Genomic DNA, 14372 nt, shown 5'->3' with positions numbered 1-14372 from the left:
ATACCCATTTACCTATGAAGAAAGCAAGGCAGCATAGAGAAATAAAAAGGGATGGCTCCCCATCTTGCATCTTATCTTGTTCAAACATGAGAGTCCAAAGTCCCTCACTTTCATGAATGTTAATTTATTTATTCCTGTCTCTATTTAGGAGTTGACACAGCATGCATCATTCATTCAACAAATATTATTTTAGCACAGACTGTGTACCAAACACCAAGTAGACTTACAGAGCAAAGATAAAGGCATGGTCCCTGAGGAAGAAGACCTCCTAGTCTAGCAAGGGAGACACCAACCAAAGGACAATTGTATGTGTGAGACCAGAGCAAAGGATCATGTAAATGAGACTCCCGATCCAGGGATGGAAGCCAGGAAAGAAGGTGGAGTGAGTGAGCCATGTCCTGAAGGTCAAGTATGAGAGGGAATGTGGCTCAGGAAGCAGAACGTGGGGAGTAGGAAGCTGTGAAAAGACATCTGAGTAGGTTGGTGTGGCTGGAGTACAGGCTATGAGAAAAGAAGTTGGGCTTTGGAATTTCCCTGAACTTCACTTTTCTACTAATTTGTCAGGTGACTTAGGACACTTACTCTGACCCTTGGTTTCCTCATCTTTAAATGAGAAATGATAGTTATCCCAAACACTTGTCATGAGGATTAAATGAAATAACGTATGTGTATTAGTTTCCTGTGACTGCTATAAAAATTAACACAAACTCGGTGGCTTCATGCAACAGAAATTTATTCTCTTATAGTTCTGGAGATCAGAAGTCTGAAATCAGTATCATTGGGTTGAAATCAAGGTGTCAGGAGGGCTGCACTCCCTCTAGAGGGTCTGGAGGAGAATCAGTTTCTTGTCTCCTTTAGCTCTTGGTAGCTGCTGGCAGTCCTTGGCTTGTGGCTGCATCACTGCAATCTCTGCTTCCATGGCCACATAATCTTCTCATCTTCTTCAGTGTAACCTCCCTCTGCCTCTCTCTTATGAGGACACCTGTGATTACATCTAGGGCCCACCTAGATAATCTAGGATAATCTCACCCTCTTAAGATCTATCTCCAAGGATCCCTTTTCCATATAAGGCAATATTTAAAGGTTCCAGGGATTAGAACATTTCAGGGTGGTGGGCAGTTATTCTGCCTACTACACCATGTAGAGGATCTATGCATATCTGAGGTCCTCAATACATGCTAATTTGCACCCTGTCTGTATTATACTTGTGCTGGGGCATCAAAGAGCCTTAATCTGAATGGTTAGACTTTATACGTGCTGACCTTTCTTTCTATTCCTAAGAAAGGGTTAGACAGCTTTGGTCTTACAGACAAGCTTGCCAATATAAAAATAAAAAGAACCCAAAGGTGAATAACTTTGTGATAATGCAGGAAATAATTTTTGTTTATTTTGCTAATGCAGTCTAAACCATTAAGATTCCTATGCTGAGGTCACAAAGGTGGTGTATTTCAGAGAGGGCTTCTTTTCCACAATTTATATTCCAGGCATGGCAATGGGCTTTGTGTGTGATTTAGAGTAGTTATCTATTGATCTCGTTTTCTCTAAGTGTTACTCATTCTCCTTTGCCCATCGGCATATGGGAAGAATAATCATTGCAAAGGTCAAGTAGCACTTAGGAGCAATTTAAGAGTCAAAGCATGAGGCTACCAGCTTGGGGATATTGCTCAACCTTATACAGACTCATCAACTCTTACATTTATTTTGACAAAGAGACAAATATTTTTATAACTCACTGACCCTAAGTCAAGAGAGAAAATCTCAAGGATTTGAGATAAAATATTTATTGCCCTGAAAAAGTAAAAATTTAAATTCACTTAGAAAATTACTGTTAATGGGCTCCAGTCTACAGCTCCCAGCAAGATCAATGCAGAAGGCAGGTGATTTCTGCATTCCCAACTGAGGTACCCAACTCATCTCACTGGGACTGGTTAGACAGTGGGTCCAGCCCAGGGAGGGTGATCAAAAGCAGAGTGGGGCATTGCCTCACCTGAGAAGCACAAGGGGTTGGGGAACTGCCTCCCCTAGCCAAGGGAAGCTGTGAGGGACTGTGCCATGAGGAAACAGTGCACTCAGGCCCAGATACTATGATATTCCCATGGTCTTTGCAACCCACAGAGCAGGAGATTCCCTCAGGTGCCTATGCCACCAGGGCCCTGGATTTCAAGCACAAAACCAGGTGGCCATTTGGGCAGACATTGAGCTAGCTGCAGGAGTTTTTTTTCATACCCCAGTGGTGCCTGGAATGCCAATGAGAGAGAACCATTCACTCCCCTGCAAACGGGGCTGAAGCCTGGGAGCCAAGTCATCTAGCTCAGAGGATCCCACCCACATGGAGCCCAGCAAGCTAAGATCCACTGGTTTGAAATTCTTGCTGCTAGCACAGCAGTCTGAAGTTGACGTGGGACACTTGAGCTTGGTGGGGGAAGGGGCATCTGCCATTACTGAGGCTTTAATACACAGTTTTCCCCTTACAGTGTAGACAAAGCCACCAGGAAGTTTCAACTGGGCAGAGCCCAACATGGCTCCACAAAGCTGCTATAGCCAAACTGCCTCTCTAGATTCCTCCTCTCTGGGTAGGGCATCTCTGAAAGACAGGCAGCAGCCTCAGTCAGGGGCATATAGATTAAAACTCTCATCTCTCCGGGAAAGAGCACCTGGGAGAAGGGGTGGCTGTGGGCGCAGCTTCAGCAGACTTAAACGTTACTGCCTGCCAGCTCGGAAGAGAGCAGTGGATCTCCCAGCACAACGCTGAAGCTCTGCTAAGGGAAAGACTGCCTCCACAAGTGGGTCCCTGAACTCCATGCTTCCTGACTGGGAGACACCTCCCAGCAGTGGTCGACAGACACCTGATACAGGAGAGCTCTGGCTGGCATCTGGCGGGTGACCCTTTGGGTCGAAGTTTCCAGAGGAAGAAACAGGCAGCAATTTTGGCTGTTCTGCACCCTCCACTGCAGGGTGTGGAGTGGACCTGTAGCAAACTCCAGCAGACCTGCAGCAGAGGGGCCTGTTAGAAGGAAAACTAACAAACAGAAAGGAATAGCATCGACATCAACAAAAAGGATGTTCACACAGAAACCGCATCTGAAGGTCACCAACATCAAAGACCAAAGGTAGATCAATCCACCAAGATGAGGAAAAACTGAAAATTCCAACTACCGGAAGGCCTCTTCTCCTTGAAAGGACCACAATTCCTTGCCAGCAAGGGAACAAAACTGGACAGAGAATGAGTTTGATGAATTGACAGAAGTAGGCTTCAGAAAATGAGTAATAACAAACTACTCGGAGCTAAAAGAGCATGTTCTATCCCAATGCAAGGAAGCTAACAACTTGAAAAAAAGTTAGAGGAATTGCTAACTAGAATAACCAGTTTAGAGAAGAACATAAGTGACCTGATGGAGCTGAAAAACACAGCACGATAACTTCGTGAAGCATACACAAGTATCAATAGCCAAATTGATCAAGCAGAAAAAAGGATATCAGAGATTGAAGATCAACTTAATGAAATAAAGGGTGAAGACAAGATTAGAGGAAAAAAGAATGAAAAGAACAAACAAACCTTGAAATATGGGACTATGTGAAAAGACCAAACCTATGTTTGATTGGTGTACCTGAAAGTGACAGAAAAATGGAACCAAGTTGGAAAACAATCTTCAGGATATTATCTAGGAGAACTTTCCTACCTCGCAAGACAGGCCATTCAAATTCAGGAAATAAAGAGAACACCACAAAGATACTCTTCAGGAAGAGCAACCCCAAGACAAATACTCGTTGGATTCACCAAGGTTGAAATGAAAGAATAATTGTTAAGGGCAGCCATAGAGAAAGGTCTGGTTACCCACAAAGGGAAGCCCATCAGACTAACAGCAGATCTCTCTGCAGAAACCTTACAAGCTGGAAGAGAGTAGGGGCCAATATTCAACATTCTTAAAGAAAAAATTTTCAACCCAGAATTTCATATCCAGCCAAACTAGGCTTCATAAGCAAAAGAGAAATAAAATCCTTTACAGACAAGCAAATGCTGAGAGATTCTGTCACCACCAAGCACTAAATATGAAAAGGAGAAACTGGTACCAGCCACTGCAAAAACATACCAAACTGTAAAGACCATTCACGCTACGAAGAAACTGCATCAACTAACAGGCAAAATAACAAGCTAGCATCACAATGACAGGATCACATTCACACATAAAAATATTAACCTTAAATGTAAACAGGCTAAATGCCCCAATTAAAAGACACAGACTGGCAAATTGGAAAAAGAATTGAGACCCATCTGTGTGCTGTATTCAGGAGACCCATCTCACATGCAAAGATGCACACAGGCTCAAAATAAAGGGATGGAAGAATATTTACCAAGCAAATGGAAAGCAAAAACAAACAAACAAGAAAAAACAGGGGTTGCAATCCTAGTCTTTGATAAAACAGACTTTAAACCAACAAAAATCAAAAGAGACAAAGAAGGGCATTACATAATGGTAAAAGGATCAATGCAACAAGAAGAGCTAACTATCCTAAATATATATGCACCCAATACAGGAGCACCAAGATTCATAAAGCAAGTCCTTAGAGACCTACAAAGAGACTTAGACTCCCACACAATAATAGTGGGAGACTTTAACACCCCACTGTCAATATTAGGCAGATCAATAAGACAGAAAATTAAAAAAGACATTCAGGACTTGAACTCAGCTCTGGACCAAGTGGACCTAATAGACAGCTACAGAACTCTCCACCCCAAATCAACAGAATACACATTTTTCTCAGCACTACATCACACTTATTCTAAAACTGACCACATAATTGGAAAAAAACACTCCTCAGCAAATGCAGAAGAATAGAAATCATAACAGTCTCTCAGACCACAGTGCAATCATATTAGAACTCAGGATTAAAAAACTCACTAAAAACTGCACAATTACATGGAAACTGAACAACCTGCTCCTGAATGACTACTGGGTAAATAACAAAATTAAGACAGAAATAAATAAGTTATTTGAAACCACTGAGAGCAAAGGTGCAACGTACCAGAATCTCTGGGACACAGCTAAAGCAGTGTTTAGAGAGAAATTTATAGCATAAATGCCCACAGGAGAAAGTGGGAAAGATCTAAAATTAACACTCTAACATCAAAATTAAAAGAACTAGAGAAGCAAGAGCAAACAAATCCAAAAGCTAGCAGAAGATAAGAAATAACTAAGATCAGAAGTTACTAAGATCAGAAATAACTAAGACAAGAAATAACTAACTGAAGGGGATAGAGACATGAAAAGCCCTTCAAAAAATCAATGAATTCAGGAGCTGGATTTTGGAAAAGATTAACAAAATAAATAGACTGTAGCCAGACTAATGAAGAAAAGAGAGAAGAATCAAATAGACACAATAAAAAATGATAAAGGGGATATCACCACTGATTCCACAGAAATGCAAACTACCATCAGAGAATGCTATAAACACCTCTATGCAAATAAACTAGGAAATCTAGAAGAAACGCATAAATCCCTGGACACATACACCCTCCCAAGACTAAACCAGGAGGAAGTTGAATCCCTGAATAGACCAATTAGAGGCTCTGAAATTGAGGCAATAATTAATAGCCTACCAACCAAAAAAAGCCCAGGATCAGATGGATTCATAGCCGAATTCTACCAGAGATACAAAGAGGAGCTGGTACCATTCTTTCTGAAACTACTCCAAACAACAGAAAAAGAGGGACTCCTCCCTAGCTCACTTTATGAGGCCAGCATCATCCTGATACCAAAACCTGGCAGAGACACAATGACAACCAAAAAATTTAAGGCCAATATTACTGATGAACAACGATGTGAAAACCCTCAATAAAATACTGGCAAATCAAATCCAGCAGCACATCAAAAAGCTTAGCCACCACGATCACGTTGGTTTCTTCCCTGGGCTGCAAGGCTGGTTCAACATACTCAAATCAATAAACGTAATCCACCACATAAAGAGAACCAATGACAAAAATCACATGATTATCTCAATAGATGCAGAAAAGGCCTTCGATATAATTCAACACCTCTTCATGCTAAAAACTCTCAATAAACTAGGTATTGATGGAACGTATCTCAAAATAATAAGAGCTATTTATGACAAACCCACAGCCAATATCATACTGAATGGGCCAAAGCTGGAAGCATTCTCTTTGAAAATCAGCACAAGACAAGGATGACCTCTCTCATCACTCCTATTCAACATAGTATTGAAAGTTCTGGCCAGGGCAATCAGGCAAGAGAAAGAAATAAAGGGTATTCAAATAGGAAGAGAGTAAGTCAAAATGTCTCTGTTTGCAGATGACATGATTGTCTATTTAGAAAACCCCATCATCTCAGCTCAAAATCTCCTTAAGCTGATAAGCAACTTCAGTAAAGTGTCAGGATACAAAATCAATATGCAAAAATCACAAGCATTCCTATATGCCAATAATAGACAAACAGCCAAATCATGAGTGAACTCCCATTCACAATTGCTACAAAGAGAATAAAATACCTAGGAATACAACTTACAAGTGATGTGAAGGACCTCTACAAGGAGAACTACAAATCACTGCTCAAGAAAATAAGAGAGGACACAAACAAATGGAAAAACATTCCGTGCTCATGGATAGGAAGAATCAATGTTGTAAAAATGGCCATACTGCCCAAAGTAATTTGTAGATTTAATGCTGTCCCCATCAAGCTACCATTGACTTTTTTCACAGAATTAGAAAAAACTACTTTAAATTTCATATGGAACCAAAACAGAGCCCATATAATCAAGACAATCCTAAGAAAAAAAAACAAAAACAAAGCTTGAGGCATCATGCTACCTGATTTCAAACTACACTATAAGGCTGCAATAACCAAAACAGCATGGTACTGGTACCAAAACAGAGATATAGACCGATGGAACAGAGCAGAGGCCTCAGATGCCACACATCTACAACCATCTCATCTTTGACATACCTGACAAAAACAAGCAATGGGGAAATGATTCCCTATTTAATAAATAATGGTGTTGGGAAAACTGGCTAGCCATATGCAGAAACTGAACCTGGGCCTCTTCCTTACACCTTATAGAAAAATTAACTCAAGGTGGATTAAAGACGTAAACATAAGATCTAAAACCATAAATACCCTAGAAGAAAACCTAGGCAATACCACTCAGGACATAGCCATGGGCAAAGACTTCATGACTAAAACGCCAAAAGCAATGGCAATAAAAGCCAAAATTGACAAATGGGATCTAATTAAACTAAAGAGCTTCTGCACAGCAAAAGAAACTATCATCAGAGTGAATAGGCAACCTACAGAATGGGAGAAAATTTTTGCAATCTATCCATCTGACAAAGGGCTAATATCCAGAATCTACAAATAAACAAATTTACAAGAAAAAAACAAACAACCCCATCAACAAGTGGGTGAAGGATATGATCAGACACTTCTCAAAAGAAGACATTTATGCAGCCAACAAACATGAAAAAAAGCTCATCATCACTGGCCATTAGAGAAATGCAAATTAAAACCACAATGAGATACCATCTCATGACAGAATGGTGATCATTAAAAAGTCAGGAAACAACGGATGCTGGAGAGGATGTGGAGAAATAGGAACGCTTTCATACTGTTTTTGGGAGTGTGAATTAGTTCAACCATTGTGGAAGAAAGTGTGGCGATTCCTCAAGGATCTAGAACCAGAAATACCATTGACCCAGTAATCTCATTACTGGGTGTATACCCAAAGGATTATAAATCACTCTATTATAAAAACACGTGCACATGTATGTTTATTGCAGCACTATTCACAATAGCAAAGACTTGGAACCAACCCAAATGTCCATCAATGATAGACTGGATAAAGGAAATGTGGCACCTATACACCATGGAATACCATGGAATCCTTTGCTGGGACATGGATGAAGCTAGAAACCATTTTTCTCAGCAAACTAACACAGGAACAGAAAACCAAACACCACATGTTGTCACTCATAAGTGGGAGCTGAACAATGAGAACACATGGACACAGGAAGGGGAACATCACACACTGGGGCCTATCAGGGGTGAGGGGCTAGGGGAGAGATAGCATTAGAGAAATACCTAATATAGATGACGGGTTGATGGGTGCAGCAAACCATTATGGTGTGTATATACCTGTGTAACAAACCTGCACATTCTGCACTGGTATCCCAGAACTTAAAGTATAATTAAGAAAAAAAAAGAAAGAAATTGGACAAGGGACCTAATTTCTCACTGCACAAGTGTTCATCCCCTGACTTTATTTAGTCATTTTTCCCCTCAGTGTATGCTATGTTGACTTTGGACTTTATCTGGTAGGCAGGTAACAAGGAGCTATTTAGCACTTTTTTTTTTTTTTTTTTTTTTTTTGAGATGGAGTCTCGCTGTGTTGCCAGGCTGGAGTGCAGTGGCGTGATCTCGGCTCACTACAATCTCCACCTCCTGGGTTCAAGTGATTCCTCTGCCTCAGCCTCCCACACCTGGCTAATTTTTTTATTTTAGTAAAGACGGGGTTTCACCATGTTGGCCCGGATGATCTTGACCTCCTGACCTCGTGATCCGCCCACATCAGTCTCCCAAAGTGCTGGGATTACAGGCATGAGCCAAAGGGAGCAGTGACACAATCGGGTTTATATCAGAGATGGATCTCTTTGGTGGCATCATGAAGGAGGGATTCAAGGAAGTAGAGTTTTTAGGCATGCAAAGCAACTCAATTCTAGATCAACTATTGCTGAAAATTGCATTGCAGCATGGTGGTTAAAGATGTGGGCTCTTTACTTAGATATACATCCATTCAAATTCTACTTCTGCCATTTATGCAGAATATAAACTTGAGCTAGTCACTTGTCTTCTCCAAGTTTCAGTTTCTTATCTACTAAAACAAAGTAATTACAACAGGGTTCTTATGAAGTTTGATTGCAAAGAGATATATGAAGCACTTAGCACAGTGTCTGGCTCATTAACTATAGCAATGATTATTATTATCATATGGAATGGGTTATTCGTTTCCCTTGCCAACTCCATGATTATGCCCTTTCTAAAACCACTGTGCTTCCAACACTGGGAAAGAAGGACACGTGGTTGACCACCCCATCAATCGGCCTCTCTCCCTCTGCAACCCACAACTCTTTAAAAGCAGAAGGAATGGCTACTTATTCCTTCCCCTACTTTATAATCTTATTCTTCTACCTAAAGGCAGCAGCCTTGTGATCTAGCTGTCAGATATGGAGTGGCAGCTTACCCACTTTACAGAAGAAACTTCTGACTGAGTCCAGGATATGTGAAAACAATTCAGAAAAATCCACTTTCTGTCCATAGCTTAATTTTAAATGTATTGTCTTGCTAAAGAAATAATCTCAATCACTTATTCATTCCTGCATTCATTCATCCTCTATTGCCCTGGGTCAAAAATCCTAAGTAAAGGAAGAAATGAAGGATGATCATTTAAAGGAGAAATAAAAATACATTCTTAAAAAAAAGAAAATTACTATTCATGGAATAATGAGCAATTGAGTATCTAAAATGAATAAATGACTAAAGGCATATAGAATGTTGAGGATGTGACCTACTCCTAGTTCCACTGTTTGGCTGACTTGAAATTCTTTTACTTTGGCTACTGGGCCTAACTTCCCATATTTGCACTTTAACAGTCATGTGTCTCCTCAAAACTGTGCCTTCTAATATATTTGTCCACAAATATACATGTTGCACTTTGGTAGTCATTTTTATTGCTGCCGTTTTAATTTTAATCAAATTATGTCAACAAATATATTCTGGCTACCTTCACCGTACTAGAGACAGTAAGGTTGCCTACAAGGAACTTTTAGTCTGTCTTAACCTAAGTATCCCTCTGAAAACAGATGCTGAGGGAAGGGCTTGAGAACAGGTGGTTTATTTGGGCAATGGATTTCAAAGAGCAGGAGTGGGGTATTAGTAACTTAAAACAGGAACTGAAGAAGAGCCAATCCAATAGTCATGATCTAGCTGGTTTCTGCTATGGCAACTGGGGCTCTATCCTCTTGGGTATCCACTGAGAAGATGCAGAATATGTCTTGGAATTTCTGGTTCAAGAGACAGTGAAGAGGAATATGTATTCAGTGGCTCCTGCCCCACCTTGGTCAAGGACCTCTCATACTTCAGGATTGGCCCAGGCATCAGAATGGCTTAGTGGGATCCCCAGTGTTGGCAGCAGAGAGCCCCTGGGCAGGAAGTGAGAGTTAGGAACTGAGGCAAAGTGCTGCCTGTTTACCCCTACATAGGGCTGATTGCTGCACCAGTATCTAGACTGGAAAGATTGACAATGAGTATGTGAGGTTGGGTACAATACCCAGGACCCACATGGAAATCTAAGAGCACAAATATAACCAGTAGTTTATGACAACTTGGGGCACAATATCACAGGCTGTGCAGAAGTTATTGCCCAAGGAGTGACAGAGACAATGATTATATTTGGGAGTTCAGTGTAGAGTGATTCAAGACTGGATATTCAGAAATATTTAACTGGAAAGGGTGAATTCCAACACTGGACTTGAAGGATGGGTATTGTTGCAGACATCACTTGTGTTTGCTGCTCGGAATTCATTTGCCCTTCTTCTGATAACCAAATCAAGATTAGCCCTAAAGAATGACTCTTCCTCTCCTTGCAGCCCACAGGTTTTGTCTTCATCTAGCTTAAGGGTCAAGAACTTATGCAAATTGGGAGTATTGGTGCTGTATTCCATGGCCCTTGGGATCAGCATGTGACCCAGTGAGAGCCATTTTAATAAAATGAGACTTTTGCTGAAATGTCTGGGCAAGAGACTTACTCTTAACTCCTGGATATAAAACAAAGAGGATGTAAAGTATAGACTTGCTGAAGTTATCCTGCTTCTTTGAAGTGTAAGGTTGCCCAAGGAGGTGGAGTCAAGAAATGTAAAGAGGGAAGCTAAGGCCCAGAGGTGTTTGCGTCTCTGCATCAAACAATATCTGAAGCCAGCAGTTCCCTGGACTTTTCAAATATATGAGCCAATAATTTCCTTTTTATGTTTAAGCCAGTTTTGGATGGGTTTTCAGTTGCCTCCGACAGGAAAAACAGCAACAAATCTTGTAACTTAGGTAACTTTTAGGCATTTTTTTGTCTCCTCTATAATTTATTCTATTTTTTCTTATTTTATTTTTAATGTTCTCTGTATTTCTTTCCTTAACTTATTCAATTAAAAATGAATAAAGATGGGGAGAATGACTGTTAACATAAAGAATCAAAATAGAGTAGGATTTGTAAAATCTAACTCAGAAGTTTGTGTGATTGTGGCAGACAAATTTGTGTGCATGTCATATATGTAAGATATCATCTTATAGCTTGATTATATAGATGAAAAATATAGTAAGACTATATATTGTCTTCCCCCAAATGCCTGCACTGACCTCGTTGATTTGTTGTTGACTTTATGTAAAAACTGTGAAGGTTACAATATAGACCTAGGGTCTAAACCAAACTGTACCTGAAGGATCTATAGTTCCAAGCAGGACATGAAATAAGTAAATATGAATTTGTAGAAAAGAAAATTTAGCCTACGTGCTAGGAAAATTTTTTAGACAGTGAGGTATTTACTTTCTTATCATATTTATTGGATTTGCTCAACACATATTACCTCCTAGGCATAGTTGTGCATCACAAATCTAAAAGGTTGAAAGGCCACATCTGGCAGTAAAGCTCATAGTCTATAGTAAACACAACAAGTAAACTATGGAAGCAAATCGCATTTCAAACAAAGCCAAGCAGAGAACCAAAGACCTCAGGAAGGAAACTGATAATGGCAATGCTGATAAATGAGCATTAGGATGCTGAGTGGAGGGCAGCCCATCAACCTCACCTTCACTGTAATTTCAGATTCTGATTATGGGAGAGATGCAGCTACTTTTGTGTTCAAACATTATGTTTTCATCAGAGTTATCTAAACACTGTATAAACCATGGCCTGTTCTACATAATCCTGGCCTTTCGAGTCTGTAACAGACTTTGTTTTTTAATGAGTGATGAGTGATTGGAACCACATGAGCAGCCATTTATGCTGATCACATTTTTAGCCACTGTCTCATGGAAAACATATTGGATGGTCATTATTTCTGCCTGAGGTCATAGCAGAAGCAGGGATATTACATTTATTCATCTACAGAGTGAAAGGCAAATTGGAAGATGGGGCTATTATTATCTTGGATCTACAACCTTTGAACAATCTGGTTTGGAAGTTTAAACTGTTCAAACCAATCTCTAGCCAGTATTTCCTTGCTCATCATAGGTCTTTGCACATACTTAGAGCTCAGTGCATATTTCTCAAGTAAATTAATATCTGAAATTTGATTCTTCTTTCAGTAGTAGAAACTGACGTTGTGTCCAAACTTTGAGTGACACACTTGTGTTAGTTTGTTCTCGCACTGCTATAAAGAAATACCTGAGATTGGGCAATTTATAAAGAAAAGACATTTAATTTGCTCATAGTTTTGCAGGTTATACAGGCTTCTGCTTCTGGGGAGGCCTCAGGAAACATAATCATGATGGAAGGTAAAGGGGAAGCAGGCAGGTCTTTACTGCCAGATGTGGCCAGAGCAGGAGGAAGGGGTGGGGGTGGCACACACTTTTAAACAACCAGATCTCATGATAATTCACTCACTATCACAAGAACAGCACCAAAGAGGAAATTCACCCCCATGATCCCATCACCTCCCACCAGGCCCCCACCTCCAACACTGGGGATTACAATTTGACATGACATTTGGATGAGGCCACAAACTCAAACCATATCAACACTTAACTCTTTTTTTTTAATTAGATGAAAAAGAATCTATTTTAGAGACAATATTTTTATATTTTCTTCTTCAAAGCTCATGTAAAGGCACCCAGCACATCTGTAATTATTCCAAAATGAACCAACAAATGATTTCAAAGGCAGAGTAACATATGTAAAAATAGGAATGGCATACAACATTTGGGATAGAAGTAGAACAAGGTCAGGAAATCAAATAGTATGCCTCCTCCTAACAGAGCAGAGTCATTGCTCTGAACTAATGAGGAGGTCGCTTGGTTAAACAAAAATATTTGGGTTTATTTTAGATTGGTTTAGATTTTCAGAAATACTGTGTTAACATAGGGAATCATTTTGAAGATAATTTGGATATTTAAAATTGCTCAATGAATGACTTTAATCCTTTCTGATGGGGGATTTCACTACATCTGAGACAGGCTTGATTTTGTTAGAACTCCCAAGTTCCATGTTTGGCCACATCAACCTGAGACCATGATTAGAGTTAGAAAAGAGACTCTGTAAAAGATGTCATCTTCCTAATGAACCATAGCTGCAGCTCCCCATGTGTCTCCGGATCACATCTGTTTGCTGACAGAGGTCCAACCAATGTCCTCATTCACTCACACGCAACACAAGTGAGGGTTGCCTGTATGTTCTGACAGTACTTGTTGGCCCCAAACACAAGTTGTAATACTGTCAGCCTTGAAGTCCATATTGTTATGAAAGTGACCTGGCTTCTATCTTCTCTACCCTGTGTATCATCAAAATAACTTTAATCTAAATTCCTACCCCTGAAGCTTTACCTTCCACGGTGGTAGAAAAAACAAATACTGTACTACAATTTGATTTGCATCTGTCATGTAAGACTATTATTTAAGCTGACTGAAATAATAAAGGTTATCTTTCCAACAAATCAAACTAATTTTTTTAGACAGGTTAAAATCTACTGGTTAAAATTAAAAGTATTTCTTTCTCCAGTGTGTCTGAAGGTATATATATCTCCACCCTTTCTTTCCCCCCACCAACCCTTCATACCTGCAAATAGTTAATTTTAATTTTTTTTTAAGAGAGGAGTTTCTGAGGAAAAACGTGAGATATTGCCTCAGATATTCTGAGCATATTTTATAGAGAAAGGATATAAGAGTGTTTGAATGATGACAGATACAGAATCCTATTCTTATCTTCAAATAAATAGTTGTTTAATGTGTTTTCTTTGTGATAACTGAAAATGAGATTATGCCTTTTCATTTTATGACCAGCATAGATATTTTTCTGCCTTGGTAGCTTTTCTAGTTTTAAAAGTTAGCTTTTTAAAAAGACTATCAGTGCATGACTATACAACTTCAGTTTTATTTAAAGTATATTGCTCCAGAGAAGGAGTGAACACACAATGATTAATTTTTGGTGACCAGTTTGAGCCAAGTTTTTCATTTTCACTCATGAGGAAGAGAAGGCTGCAAATTATCACAGAACTATGCATAGCAAATGTAAACAGAAGTCAAATGGCAGTTTGTGACTGCAGCCAGGTACACCTGTCACAAACCAACCTTTGCAAACACGTTTATTTATATGGGGAGTAGGGT

This window comes from Pongo abelii, chromosome 4 (assembly GCF_028885655.2).
Source record: "Pongo abelii isolate AG06213 chromosome 4, NHGRI_mPonAbe1-v2.0_pri, whole genome shotgun sequence".
In the NCBI taxonomy this organism is placed as follows: domain Eukaryota; kingdom Metazoa; phylum Chordata; class Mammalia; order Primates; family Hominidae; genus Pongo; species Pongo abelii.
This window is presented reverse-complemented; position numbering follows the sequence as displayed.